Below are 14,532 nucleotides of genomic sequence, written 5' to 3' on the forward strand. Positions count from 1 at the left end.
ATATGCATGTACACCCATATACATACATAATCACATGTATACATACATTCATGCACATACATACACAGGCATATATGCGCACATACATACACAGGCATATATACACATACACATGTGCGCACATACATACACAGGCATATATGCGCACATACATACACAGGCATATATACACATACACATGTGCGCACATGCACATACATACACAGGCATATATACACATACACATGTGCGCACACGCACATACATACACAGGCATATATGCGCACATACATACACAGGCATATATACACATACACATGTGCGCACATGCACATACATACACAGGCATATATGCGCACATACATACACAGGCATATATACACATACACATGTGCGCACACGCACATACATACACAGGCATATATGCACACACACATGTGCGCACACACGCACATACATACACAGGCATATATGCACACACACATGTGCGCACACACGCACATACATACACAGGCATATATGCACACACACATGTGCGCACACACGCACATACATACACAGGCATATATGCACACACACATGTGCGCACACACGCACATACACAAAGGCACAAACACACACACACACACACATATAGACACATACATATGCACACACCCATGCAACATTTGCACAGGATGGTCACATTTTGACCTTTATTGTTTTTAAGTACAACAGAAGCGCTTGCAACCTGCTATAATACAAATACCTACAGCAGTGTTCATTGATAAAAAAAAAAAAAGGTTTAACTCTTAACAAAACTCTTTAAAGTATCAGGTGCACGCTACACACAAACTCGTTAGCCGTCTTTTCATGTTAGTGATTGGAAAACGGAAAAAGAAGGCAGAAAAGGAGCCACCAATAAAAATAATAATTAAATAAGGAAGAAGGGCTAGGCTAGTGAAGTTTGGGAGGAAGAAGGATTTACAAAAATGTCCAGTGAGCAAAAAATTAAAGGGATATAAAATCCCAAATTATTCAAGATTCAGATAGAGCATGCAATTTAAACAACTTTCTAATTTACTACGATTTTCACATTTTTTCTTGGTATCTTTTGTTGAAAAGCAGGGATGCCGTCCCATTTCTGGAGCACTATATGGCAGCAGTTTTGTAAGAATGTTATCCATTTGCAGAGCACTAGATGGCAACACTCTTTGCTGCTAAGTAGCGCTCCAGATTCCTAACTAGGTATCGCTTCAACAAACAGAATAACAAAGCAAATTTGATAATAAAAGTAAATTGGAAACTTTTTAAAAATGGTGTGCTGTGTCTGAATCACAAAAGTACATATCAAATGATCTTTTATTGTTAAAGCCCTTTATTTTTAAACTGATGAGTTTTCAGGTTAAACACAGTCTGCTCCAGATAAAGATACTGCAGTGATTGGAGCATACATAAGTATGCCTATTTCTCTTTTGCTCACCAGCTGTATCCTTCCTTATCTAAAATAGAACTGGAGCACATCTTTGACTATGTAGTTTTCCATTTTAGTTGGACATGGTACAATATTTTTTTCCCCTTTAATGATCCATTTTACTTTCTGGTGTGAATGAAACAAATCCTTATATTAATATATAATTGTGTTTGCCTATTGGAAGCAGCACATATACTGAACATTTCAGCACTGTAGTACTGGTTATAGAAAAGCTATGTAAGCTAGAAGGATCAGAAGATACTAAAGTGTTCATTTTCAGTTATCTTGGGCAGAGATAACATAAGGAAGCTTCTGTTTTTTCTAGAGTGAAAATTAGATCTGCTCTGCCTGCAAGACCAGCACATTTTTTTTATTTCAAAGAGCAAATACAGCTATTACATATACAAAAATAAACCTGAAGTGGCAATTTCCAATACATTTAATACTCAGCAACTGGTATAGCAAGTGATTTCAAACCAATTTTACAGTACACTGTCCCTGCTGCATCCTCTTAAGGGAAAATGTCCTGGTTTCTACAGCGAAACCATCAAATGCCCCAGCTCTCTCCACGGGCCATATGACCGGCTGACTTTGCAAAACAGTGACCACGCCCACAAAACATTTGTGGCCACGCCCACAAAACATCTGTGGCCACCGCCCCCATAAAATATTCCTCACTTCCCAGTCCTCTCGAAAATGTTAGGTAGGTATGTGTAAAGCACATAGTCAAAGAAGGAGCTTTAATTAAAAAAATAAATAAGATGCTCTAACAGAATGCAGCACTTTATGTTTACACTAGAATGTCCCTTTAAGGCGATTCCAACATGTTTAGAACAAAAATAAGCAGCTTTCAGAATAATCAATGGCTTTAGTGAAATAAAAAAAACTTGGCAGAACAAATGATTACCTGCTGTTAAATTATATATTGCTAGTATTGTATAACATAGTTGCTATCTCTTCCTCCTTGCGGTTATATTTAAAGTGACAATATATTATTATTATTATGTTATTCGAGTGTGCTGCTGTTAAAGGGATATGAAATAATATGCATGATTCATATATATAGCATGCGATTTTAAACAACTTTTTAATTTACTTAAATTATCAATTTGTCTTTGTTCTTTTGGTATCTTTTGTTGAAAAGCTGGCACATATGCTTAGGAACCGGTCCATTTCTGGAGCTCTATATGGCATCAGTTTTGTGAGAATGTTATCTGTTTGTAAGAGCACTCAATGGCAGCACTATTTCCTGCCATGCTCCAGATACCTAGGTATCTCTTCAACCCAGGATATCAAAGGAATGAAGCAAATTTGATAATAGAAGTAAATTAGAAACTTTTAAAAATGGTATTCTCTGTCGGAATCACAAAAGATATTTCTTGGGTTTCATATTCATTTAAACTCCAGCTGTGAAGCACATTATGGGGCCGATTTATCAAGCTCCGTATGGCTGGCCGTATGGCTTACCTTGTGGCTCGCCGGAGACAGAAGTTATGAAGCAGCCGTCTAAAGACCGCTGCTCCATAACCTGTCCGCCTGCTCTGAGGCCGCGGACAGAAATCAACCCGATCGAATCCGATCGGGTTGATTAACACCCCCTGCTTACGAATCTGCAGGGGGCGGCATTGCACCAGCTGTTCACAAGAACTGCTGGTGCAATGATAAATGCCGACAGCGTATCATGTCCGCTCACACTATGATAAATATACCCCTAGATCATGCAGTTAAATTGTAATCCTGCTTTGTAATTTGTTTAACAGTATAAACTACTTTTCATTAATATACCCCTATATCATGCAGTTAAATTGTAATCCTGCTTTGTAATTTGTTTAACAGTATAAACTACTTTTCATTAATATACAAGATCTATACTATTGTCACAGAGTTCTCAGATTTCTGGTTGTGCACATATTTTTATAAATACCATAGGTTTGTTAAAGTGTAGAACAGTGGGCACGGTTCAGTGGATATTCTTGTCAGCGAAAGAGGAAACTATTGCTGAAGCTCCATTTTTTGGTTCCTATATTTTTTTCAAATCCTAGTTCCATTTTTACTTGATAATCCATAGATAGATATCCTGTGTCAGTACCCAGGAGAGATACAGAGCTCCATAAATAAACAATTAAATGCAATAACCAATGATTTGACTGATGATGGCAACAATAGGCTATCTCTGGCCTTTTCCACAACCCTCGCCTCTAGTCTGACATTCTATCAATGGCGCCCTAGCCGATGCCCTGCCAGATCAGTGACTGGTTGTTTATCTATGTGTGACAAGATAAAAGCAAAAGACGGAAGATGTGTCGATGGGGGGATCTGGGAGATCCAGTTACAAGACTTTACAGCTAAGGAAACCCAAATATTTAGTTTCTTGATTGCGTCTTAACTACTTTGTAGCCAGAAATCTGTTAAAGGGATAGTACATGCTTGAGATTTGTATATAGTTATATTTTCATTATTTATTTTGCACCATTTTCATATGACCTAGCTCTGAAAATTAAGCAATTTCTAATTCTCAGACTTTGAAATATACCCTGCTACATAGATGTCCCTTATTGGATGCATCAGATAACAACTGCAAAACAATCCATTTTATACTATATTTATGACCGTAGTTAGCCTTGTTTTCTGTAGACTAAAGCCCAGATTCGCTCCTCCAAATAAAGCAACTGTTGGGTGGACTTTGGTTATAGAAAAATAATTTTATTAAAAAGGATTTTCTTTTTAAATACATTTTTATTGAGATATTTGTCAATAACAAACGATAATTAATGTCCAATGACGAGCATAGTATAGCGATAAGAAATAAATTCAAGGAACATATTACAGGCGGTGAAATTACAAGCATAGGTAGGAAACAAAACATCACGTTCACTGAGGAAATATATATGAACGCAGCATTAATACATTGCATAGCTAAATTAATCGTATAATTAACATCATTAAAACTGAATTACGGCTCTATTAGGCTGCTCAATATGCCAGGCACAATTTCAATCTAAACACGTTTACTACTCTAGACCACCAACTGTCAAAATAACATATCAATAAAAATAAAAAGGGAATATGGACATATTATGATATCTCTCTTTACTTAATTTTATATAGTTATTAGGTAACTACTATAACGGCCACTTTTGGACCGACTGTGTCACTAAACTAATGGTAGTTACATAGGGACCACTCTTGGGCCACATGTAATAGTTTGCAACTTAAACATACAATAACACATGAACTGTGGTTGCTTGTGACAAGGGAAAGTAAGTGTCAGCGACACTAAGTGTAGCTAAGCAACTCTCACTGTATGTATAGAAGGTAGAAGAATTGAACTAGGAGGAAAATGTTAGTTTAGTACATTTTATATGGTTGAGACAAATGGCACCTTCCCAGTCACTCCAACTCCGTAATAGTTAATTACTCTTTTACATTTCAGTTTTAAAGCCTTGCCCATAAGAATAAGGACATTACACAAAGAGATAAAATACATCAGACCTCACTATGGTTAGAGCACGACTTGCACAATGGTGAGTGACTATACATGTAGGGGAAGGACACGCACTCGAGTACAGCTGAAAAGTAATTACACAGTTTACATAGACTATTGTAATCTTTTATATGTAACTCCTGAGAAAGGGGGCCGAATGTATGAGTAGCATTAGGAGCACACCTTGTTTGTTTGCTATTTACTTGAATCCTCACTCTTGGGCCACATGTAAGAATTTGCAACTTAAACAGAAAGTGATGCTTGAACTGTGGTTACTTAGGATAAAGAAAATTAAAGTAGGTGTCAGCAACACTGAGTATATCAAAGTAACTATTACTGCATGTATATAAAAGGTAAAGGCTTTGAGCTAGAAGAAACATGTTAATTTAATGCATCTGATGTGGTTAAGACAAATGGCACCTTCCTAGTCGCACCCACCCTGTAGTAGTTATTCACTCATTCACAATTTAATTTTAAAGCCTTGCCCAGGGGATTAAGAACAATGGAGTACAATAAATCAGACCTCCATGTGGCTATAGTATTGTTTGTGCCAAGATAAATGACTATACCTTTTAGAGAAGGGATACCCTCTCACTCATAGACAAGTATTAAGTACACAGCTGGTATGGGCTATTATAATATTTATATAGAACTCCTGAAAAAAGGATCTAATGTATGATTAGCGTTAGGAGCATACATTGTTGTTTATGTACTATTTACCTGCGTCATCTGACAGAAAGTGTGTACTAGAGACCCAGGTTAAGCGGAGTGGTTAAAGCTAAAAGCGAAGTCCCTTAACTGAACATCAGACTATGCAGTCATCATTAATAAAAGAAGAGCTGAAGAATAAGCAAGACTGTCCGCAGGACAGCGTTGGAGTAAAATACAATGTCCAGGATATTGTGTTTGCCTGAGGCAAAACCATTATCTTGTGGAGAGTTGTAAAACACATTGAAACGTCACCCAATTCCCCTTCTAGCATCGCTGAACTTGCCACAGATGAAATAAGGGCTCAAATCAGAGCATATGATGAGAGGGTGTTACCGGGATGATCCCCCTGAGTACCAGCGCTCCGGAATCTGTTGGCGCTCTACAAATACCTGATAATAATAATCATAATCTGAGCCACCGGGGACAAGAATACCAGGTGAGTATGAGAGTTCGGGGTCACATCAGTTCCTGCTAAAGAGCGTCCCACAGGAAAATTTAAGTCGTCACCGGGACATTAGGTGTCTCTATACAACGTGTCAGTTGGTCGGCCGCATCCATCCGCGCTAATATCTGCTTCCTTTCAGGTGCTCTCCTGGTCCCGGAAGTACATATGATAGATGCGTCATCCGAGTCTCCAGTTCTTTGGCACCGCAAGAGAACTTCTTGCTGCTTCATGGATGGGGTCCCCGTTAGTGCTGAAGAGCACAAGGTATTCTCCATGACGCTGAGAGGGGACTGTGGGCAGCTATGCTGCATGTCATGCTCCATTGTGGTCACCATTTGCTTCTCCCTGTGGGGCTGCTTTTGAGGGCGGACTTTCGTGATAGATATTATATGAGCAAAATTAATGTCCATTTTCTGAGCTAGAGCAACCAAAAGGGCTTGTATTTCGTTTTGCGATGTTCTATCCATATTGACAGGTTTCTTTACCTCCTAGTTTGAGCAATGAAATTAATCTGCATTACCCGGCAGACCGGGGGGGATAAGCTGATGGGAAAAGGCCGCCGCCGTGCTTCTTCAGACGTCCTTACTAATGATTCCTTATAAGCAATCTCCATAAGATAGATATCATCCGGTTCAGCTATATTTTGTAAAACATATTCCACCAAAGAGAATACTGATTATCAAGATGGAGAATAAATAGTCCTTATTGTTGCTATAAGGCTTGGAGCTTGTGAGTTTTGCGCCTGGACATGGCGGCTGCTAGGACACGCCCCCCCAAAAAGGATTTTAATTTGTATTAAGAAAAACTTGGCTCACATGTTATTCTACAGCAACAAAACAGAAATGTCTTGTCATTACAAGGCATTTCATATCCTGAATGAAGTGGCAGAGTTACTAGAATGCTATTTTCGTTCTTGTAAAAATGGTATTTCAAAAATAGTATTCCAGTTTTGTTTTTTAATCCGATATTCCTGAGAAAAACAAACAAAAAATCTATATTTTTATTTTTTATGCGCATTACAGATCTCCAATAAGGTGGTGAGAGATCTGCTTATTAGCTAGTGAGCAGTCACTGAGTCTTTTTCATGCAAGAATATCTAATGTGGTTTAACCATTTTTGTGAGGTACCACTTAACCACACAAATCATATCTTGGTTTTTTTCAGCTGATAACACATTTTTTAGAATATAATTGTAGTTTGCAGATATGCTATAATATTGTTATTTTCCCACCATATGAAATGGAAAAGAATTACATTTTTATGTAATTTTCTGTGGCGTACATAATAAATAGCAGCATGATAGTAATTATCTTATAAATATTGAAAACAAACATTTTATGGTCCCACATTTAACATCAATTCACCTTCCCAAAACACCAACATTTAGGACTTTTTTATTTTTCAATCAAGCTAATTTTTTTATAAAAAAATTTTATTTTGCAGAAATACTCCTACTCAAATATGACTGAATTAGAGCTCCCGTTCCCCTCAGGAAAAAGAGCAGTTGAACTGCTCCTTCAGGGAATGGCTAATTTTCTGATGATCATTAAAATGAGTGGTCTCATATCCCTGAATGCTATGAGGTCTGTGATATGGGCTCTGAAAAAGAAAAAAAACACTCCCACCCACAGCATTTACAATGAGGAAGTTCCTGTTGCCTTGGGCACCTCCTTCTCCTTCTGTGTAGTGTAATCAAGGCTTTTGGGACTCTCTGACTACTGGGGACAAGGAGGGTATGGATATCCCTCCTCATTTCCCCCTAGAGAACTAGTAAGCCTCCTCTTGTACATTGTCATTCTACACAAAGAAGATGTCACCCTTCGCATTCTAGGGGTTAATCAGGAAGAAGCCAAGCAATATTTTCAGCAAGATGTTTTTATGTTGACAAACATTATTAGCATATCCCAATTAACATTTAAACATTTGTTGACAATGTTGCCAGGACAGTAATACCAAAGAAGCATACATGCCACTCACTGCAATATTGCTACAGTTCAAGTAGTAAAGCATGCACACCACTGCAATATTACTACAGGTAAAGTAGTAAAGCATGCATACCACTGCAATGTTACTACAGTTAAAGTAGTAAAGCATGCATACCACTGCAATATTACTAAAGTTAAAGTAGTAAAGCATGCATACTACTGTAATATTACTACAGTTAAAGTGATGGTAAACCTTTACATATTTTAAAATCAGGCACAGAATCAAAACAATATTTTAGGACTTTAATTTTTAATGGTTTTGAATGTTTATCATTTGGAGAACAGTGAAAACTGTTAGCTCACAAAAAAAGTGGATGGTCGGGGCGTGGGGTATTATAATGGCACAGCTAGATTAAAGATTAAAGGGACATTATACACTCATTTTTTCTTTGCATAAATGTTTTGTAGATAATCTATTTATATAGCCCATAAAGTTTGTTTTTTTAATTAATGTATAGTTTTGCTTATTTTTAAATAACATTGCTCTGATTTTCAGACTCCTAACCAAGCCCCAAAGTTTTATGTGAATACGCTCGACTACCTACTCCAGCTTGCTCCTGTTTGTGTAAAGGGTCTTTTCATATGCAAAAGAAGGGGGAGGGGGGGAGTGTCTTATTTGCCACTTGCAGTGGGCTTTCCAGCTACCTTTTAAACAGAGGCAAAGTGACAGCTTCTAAGTAAGTTTTTAAACAGTTTTATACTGGATTTTTATATCAGTATCTGTGCATATTATTCTTTATAGTAGTGTCTATTACATGCAGTTATATGAAAATGAGTGTATACTGTCCCTTTAAGTTACAACACATCTTCATTTAAAGTGATCAATTAAAGTCCATCTAAAATTTCCCTTAGATTCTGGGCCTAATTTTTATACACAAAGTTTACCATCACTTTTTTTTTTTATATTCTTTTATTGAGGTTGTGCAAGTACAGAATATAAAAACAAAACATACAACGAATGCCATGTAACAACAATAACAGTCATGCAGTTAGGTAAAAATCTTGAGGTAGGGACAATAAGAGAAAAGAAAGAGTGGGCTATTGAAACCTCCTATATTTTTTTTCCATATGAATTGCATAATTGAGGGACTATTTAGCCTGCCACTTATGGAGTAAGTGATTGAGGAAAGGGATAGAGTAGGGTAGCCACGTTAAGGACCCATTGGAGGCTTAATGACAGCATCAAGATACATAACAAGATAAAGCAAGATCATAATTATGATGCTTAAATACAAACTTATGCTGGGTGCTAATTAGATTCTCAGGGTATAAACACCGCTTACTATCTGTATTGGGGGAGGGGACGTGGGCAGCGTTATATAGCTTACAAACACTTTAATACAGCAAGGATCTTAATATATAGATAGGGAGCTGTAATAGGGTAGACTTCATGAAACCTAGTACTAACATAATAGCTGATAGAATACAGCGGCTAGTCACCGCTTAGGGTATAGTGTAGGTGGAGTGCTGTATTAACTGGTATAATAAAGAAAAAAAATTAAGAATTAAATGGGGAGAACTAGTATATACACCAAAACAAACATATTCTCACACTGACAAATTATTTTAGTTGAGGTTAACAAGAAGGTAGAGTGATGAAGACAAGCATACACATGTTAGTTACACTCAAAAGTTCTTGCAACCGACTGTAAAGTAACAGAATTACTGTCTCTGGGGCAGTTGGTTATTAGATGTTTGTAGGCAGGATCTAAAATATATCCTATTTGACAAATGTAAATTAAGCTTGTCTAACGAGCGATTACAAAACTTCATCAGTTGTATAAAATAAATAGAGAAAACATGTATAATGTAGCTAGCCCTCTTATAATGATCCATTTAGATTGATGAACAACTATTAGTAGTTTTTGTATCTTTGACATATTAGTACAGTTTACTTAATTGCTAACCCCAAATAGCTAGCATTGTAGGGAGCTAACTAATATTGAGACCAGTATGAGGATATGGTGTGCATAATGCATATTAACAGTTAGCTATGTTATGTAGAATTAGTAGTTGAGGTTTTGATATACCTGCTTAGTGTGGAAAATTGAAGGGATAAAATGTATACATATCTGGCATTACTGAGAGGAATGAGTCTCTAATTCCAATTTATACTCCCCAGTGCAGCTGTCAGTGACCACAAACTTATTGAGCTAGGCAGAATACTAATTCAAAATCATCAATGGTGTACAAATGTTCCTCATCATGCATTCATATAGCAGGTAGAGCCAGACCCATGGTTTCGGCCACCAACAGCAGGATAGGCTTAGGTGTAAATACTGGACAGTGAGGAGTTTTGCCCACTAATGTTAAGCCTGTCTGCATTAGATTAGAGGCTCTATATGAAGATTTATGCTGCTATTATTACGATCGTAGTCTAGGAAGTTGTAAGGGCATATGGGATATTGAGACACCCGCGTATAGAAAATATAAAGTAGAATCATTTGTTGCTGCACTTAAGAGAAATATACTACAATAAGATTGTGTTAAAAAAGGTGTTGGTGGTATGGAGTTAAATGTATAAACTCAAATAATATCTAGATGAGGGAGAGGGGATTTAAGACACAAGACTATGAATTTTCCATTTCTTTGGTAAAAAATAATAGAGGGCGATTATCTAATAGGAGATGAATAAACTTATAACTATAGTGCATTGAACTTGTGTTAAAGAGATGGATTAGCATACCTGTCCACCTTATCTTTTGATTGTAAGAAATCCGTGCTATATAAATCTGTTAGCATTTGAACTCTTGTAGAGGGTAAAAGTCTAACAATCAGTGGACACTTACATAATTTGCTATGAAATAATAGAGGCTAAGCACCAAGCAGGCAATCCCCCTTCCCTTTAGTAAGATCAAAACCCCGACTCATAATACGATCAAATAAGGTGGCAAATACCTTTGAGCAAACATTTTAACTGATAATGAAAACGATAACAGTACAATTAAAAAGCATAACCAAGAGTCCCGTAGAGCCATGCAGCCCTTTGCTGGTAAAAGTTATTGGGAGTCAACCTACCCCAGATCGACTCCGAACTTGTAAACGTTCCACAACGGGGTATCTGTATTGGGGACCATCTAAGGCACTAAAGGACCTGGATGTAATCCTAATGAGCACATAGTTAGTGAGTCCAGTGATCGTTACAGAAACAGGATTACGGACACCCTGACCGTAGGAAGAGCATTCTCCATTATGTAGATTTCGTGTGGCTTGGCTCTCAGTATGACCACCCGCAGGTGGGATCCTCAGACCTCGCAACGGGAAGCCTACCACACAGTCTCAGCGAGAAATTAGGATTAAGTCACATGGCTTTCCCCTTGATCTGTGTAGAAATGTTGGCTTCATCTTGCTGATGTATAGGTTATAAGGTGAAGGCGTGCTGCAAAGTTCTTGCCTTGCCAATAGCTTCTCATTCATCGGGAGCCAAGTTTGGATCATACCTTTGCCGGTCCACAATTTCTCAGAAACCGCTGCTGCAACTTCTCGGAGCGGCGGGGGCGGTGCCCCCACAGCCAACTCGGGCGAGGTCTTCTAGTAGGCCTGCTCCCTTTGGTACCAGGCCCATTGTTGTCTGCTGCTCGCGGGTATGTCTAGGTGCCCAACTCTCAGCAGCTGGGGTGTGGACGTTCCGGTTGTCATCCTTAGGGTTGTGACTATACCCAAAGCAATCAGCGATGTGCCCAGATAACTGGGTGAAGTGCCGTACTAGCGAATCATTGAAATCTTTTAAGAGTGTCAGCAGTAAGATTTTCATGTCCCTCGTAGCTCAGTATGTGTAGGATAAATCAACTGTTGGTTTTTGCATGCTCGTTTACAGCGTAACCCACGGTGCCGTGGGGGGAAGGATGTTGAATGTTCTAAGTAGGCCGCTGCCCGGCTGACAGTCTAGTTTAGGGTGAAAGGATTGAAGACTGCAATATTTCTGTATATTTCTGTACAGCAGAGGATAAGCTATCAGTGTAAAGTAGTAGATAAGGGCGATGCTATGAAATCCCATGAGATATTTAGCAGATTGTATAGCTCTCTTTTGCAGTCTCAAATTATGCAACCGGCCATGGCTGCTGCTTAGACACGCCCCCCCCATTTACCATCACTTTTAATGTTTTTCCAACATGTTAATGGCGGGTATGACATTGTAGCTGTAGATGACAAACTGAGAATTTAACCCTGATATCTGTCTGTTTAATTTATTATTTTGTCTATCTATCTATTTTATAATATACATAATCATGCCAACGGTATATATACTGTGTACACGTTATAGTGTATATAAATAAACACCCTTATTAGTCATTTGCAGTTTACCTGAAGACTCAAAATAATCCCTTTCTGGGTCAGATAAAATATGACTGAGCAATAAAGTGCTTGAGTTCTCTGTTTTCTCTACTGTGTGAATGTATTTATAGAAGAATTGTAAGAAGGCAGTGTCTTGTCAGACCTTGTTTCTAAGCCTTTATGCCAGTAGCAGATGTAGTTTGCTCTTTTGAACTGAGTGGTACTGTTTATTTGGGTTAATCTTACATTTACTTAACATATCTCGGTTTCATTAAATGCTAATATTATTATTATTATTATTACTATACATTAGTGAGCAGCTTGCCAAAAACTATCCTTGTAAAGGGTAATCTAGTTCTCTTCCCTAATCAAATACAAATAAATATAACAGGAATAGAAATATAACAGGAATATTTATTTTTATTTTTGTAAATTAGATTTGCCTTTGGTTGGGTGTATTGATAAAGTTTAAGTTTTATCACGTGGGTTTTATGGTCAGTAAAAGAGGAAAATATTGTTGCATTTACATTTTTGGATCCTATATTTCTTTTCAAATACTAGTTCCATTTTTACGGATAATCCATAGCTATATTTCCTTATTCAGTACCCAAGAGAGATACATTTGCTGCAATAACCATTCATTTGATAGATTTCTCAATTCTCCCCATCCATGTGGTCCTAAACATGCCAGATTAAAGGTGGTATTAGGCAGCTAGTGGCGCTTTACCCACTTCCCTTTTTCCCCATCTATAGTAGGGAGGAAGGTTAATTTTGACCTCCCATAAACATTTTTTTTCTCCAGCCTGCCTTTCCTCTCCGATTTCTAAGTTCCTGCTGTCTCAGTGGATTTTAATAGAGTTCACATCTCTTTGAGAATTCAGGGGCTGCATACAGAACTTTGAGGATCATTAAATGTCATCACTGTTTTTAGTACATTCCCCCTTCAGCACTGATTTGCTCATTTTAAGTGACTGCTACGTAAGCTGTACTCAAATGCTCAACAATTGTAAGTCCTAAATGAAGACATATGTTTGTGAAAGAGTTAATTTATGTTTGTGCAGAGATATCTAATATTACTACTAGTACTTTATGACCAAAAAAATAGCTGTTGGTCCCTGCGAATTGTAAATTATCCTCTGCTTGCCATGTGACTGCTGAGTGCATGCAGAATACTGTGCTGGATAAGAAAATAGTACTTTTTTTTTTTTTTTTTTTTAAAGGGACAGTAAAGTCAAAATTAAAACTTTCATGATTCAGATACAGCATGCAATTTTAAACAACTTTCTAATTTTACTCCTATTATCAATTTTTATTTGTTCACTTGGTATTTTTATTAGAAAAAGCAGGAATGTAAGCTTAGGAGCCAGGCTATTTTTGGTTCAGACCCTGGATAGCACTTACTGATTGATGGCTACACATATAATGTGTGTGTTTTAAACCATTCGTTTATTTAAAAATATACGTAGATTATAGTATTTTTAACAAGTATGTGTAATGTTATTTTACAAATTGTACAATTTTTGCACAGTGTGAAAATATTAAGTCATAAATTGAATTTAATTTAAATTTTTTTTTTTTATATAAAATAGTGTATTAGTTACAGCTAATATTTAATACATATACACACTTTCTATTCTTGGATAATATTTGCAGGGGTTAAAGGGACATAAAGGTACTAAAATACAATGCCCTAATTTGTTAGAACATTTTATTATTATATTGCTGCCGCATAAAGGGTTAAAAAATTGTTAAAGTCAGCTCGAGAGTAGCAATGTACTACTGGGAGTAAGCTGAGCATATCTAATGAAGCATAGACGAGACATGTGCGTAGCAACCAATCACCAACTAGCTCCTGGTATTTGATAACTAGTAAATTAAAAAAAGTCTCTTAAAATGGCATTTCATGTCCCTTTAAACTTAGAAAATAATTGACATTAAATTTGATGGCGATTTTTGTATATAAATCATTTGATGTGTTTTACCCTAGGGATTTGGATGGACTTCATAATTGGACATGGCCACTAAAGCAAAACATAATTGCTGTAATTATTGAAAGCATTTCATTTTGCAATAGAATGTCTGTTTTAAAGGACAGTCAAGTAAAAAAAAACCTTTCATATTTAAATTGGGCATGTAATTTTAAACAACTTTCCAATTTACTTTTAGCACCAATTTTCCTTTGTTCTCTTGGTATTCTTAG

The 14,532-nt window shown here is 37.0% G+C and overlaps 1 protein-coding gene across 1 annotated transcript in view; it reads left to right on the forward strand.

Annotated features, from left to right (window-relative positions):
• The window catches only part of PREX1 (phosphatidylinositol-3,4,5-trisphosphate dependent Rac exchange factor 1), a 631,853-nt gene that overhangs the window by 45,152 nt on the left and 572,169 nt on the right, over positions 1 to 14,532 (forward strand). The window lies entirely within an intron of this gene.

This window comes from Bombina bombina, chromosome 1 (genome assembly GCF_027579735.1).
Source record: "Bombina bombina isolate aBomBom1 chromosome 1, aBomBom1.pri, whole genome shotgun sequence".
Taxonomy (NCBI): domain Eukaryota; kingdom Metazoa; phylum Chordata; class Amphibia; order Anura; family Bombinatoridae; genus Bombina; species Bombina bombina.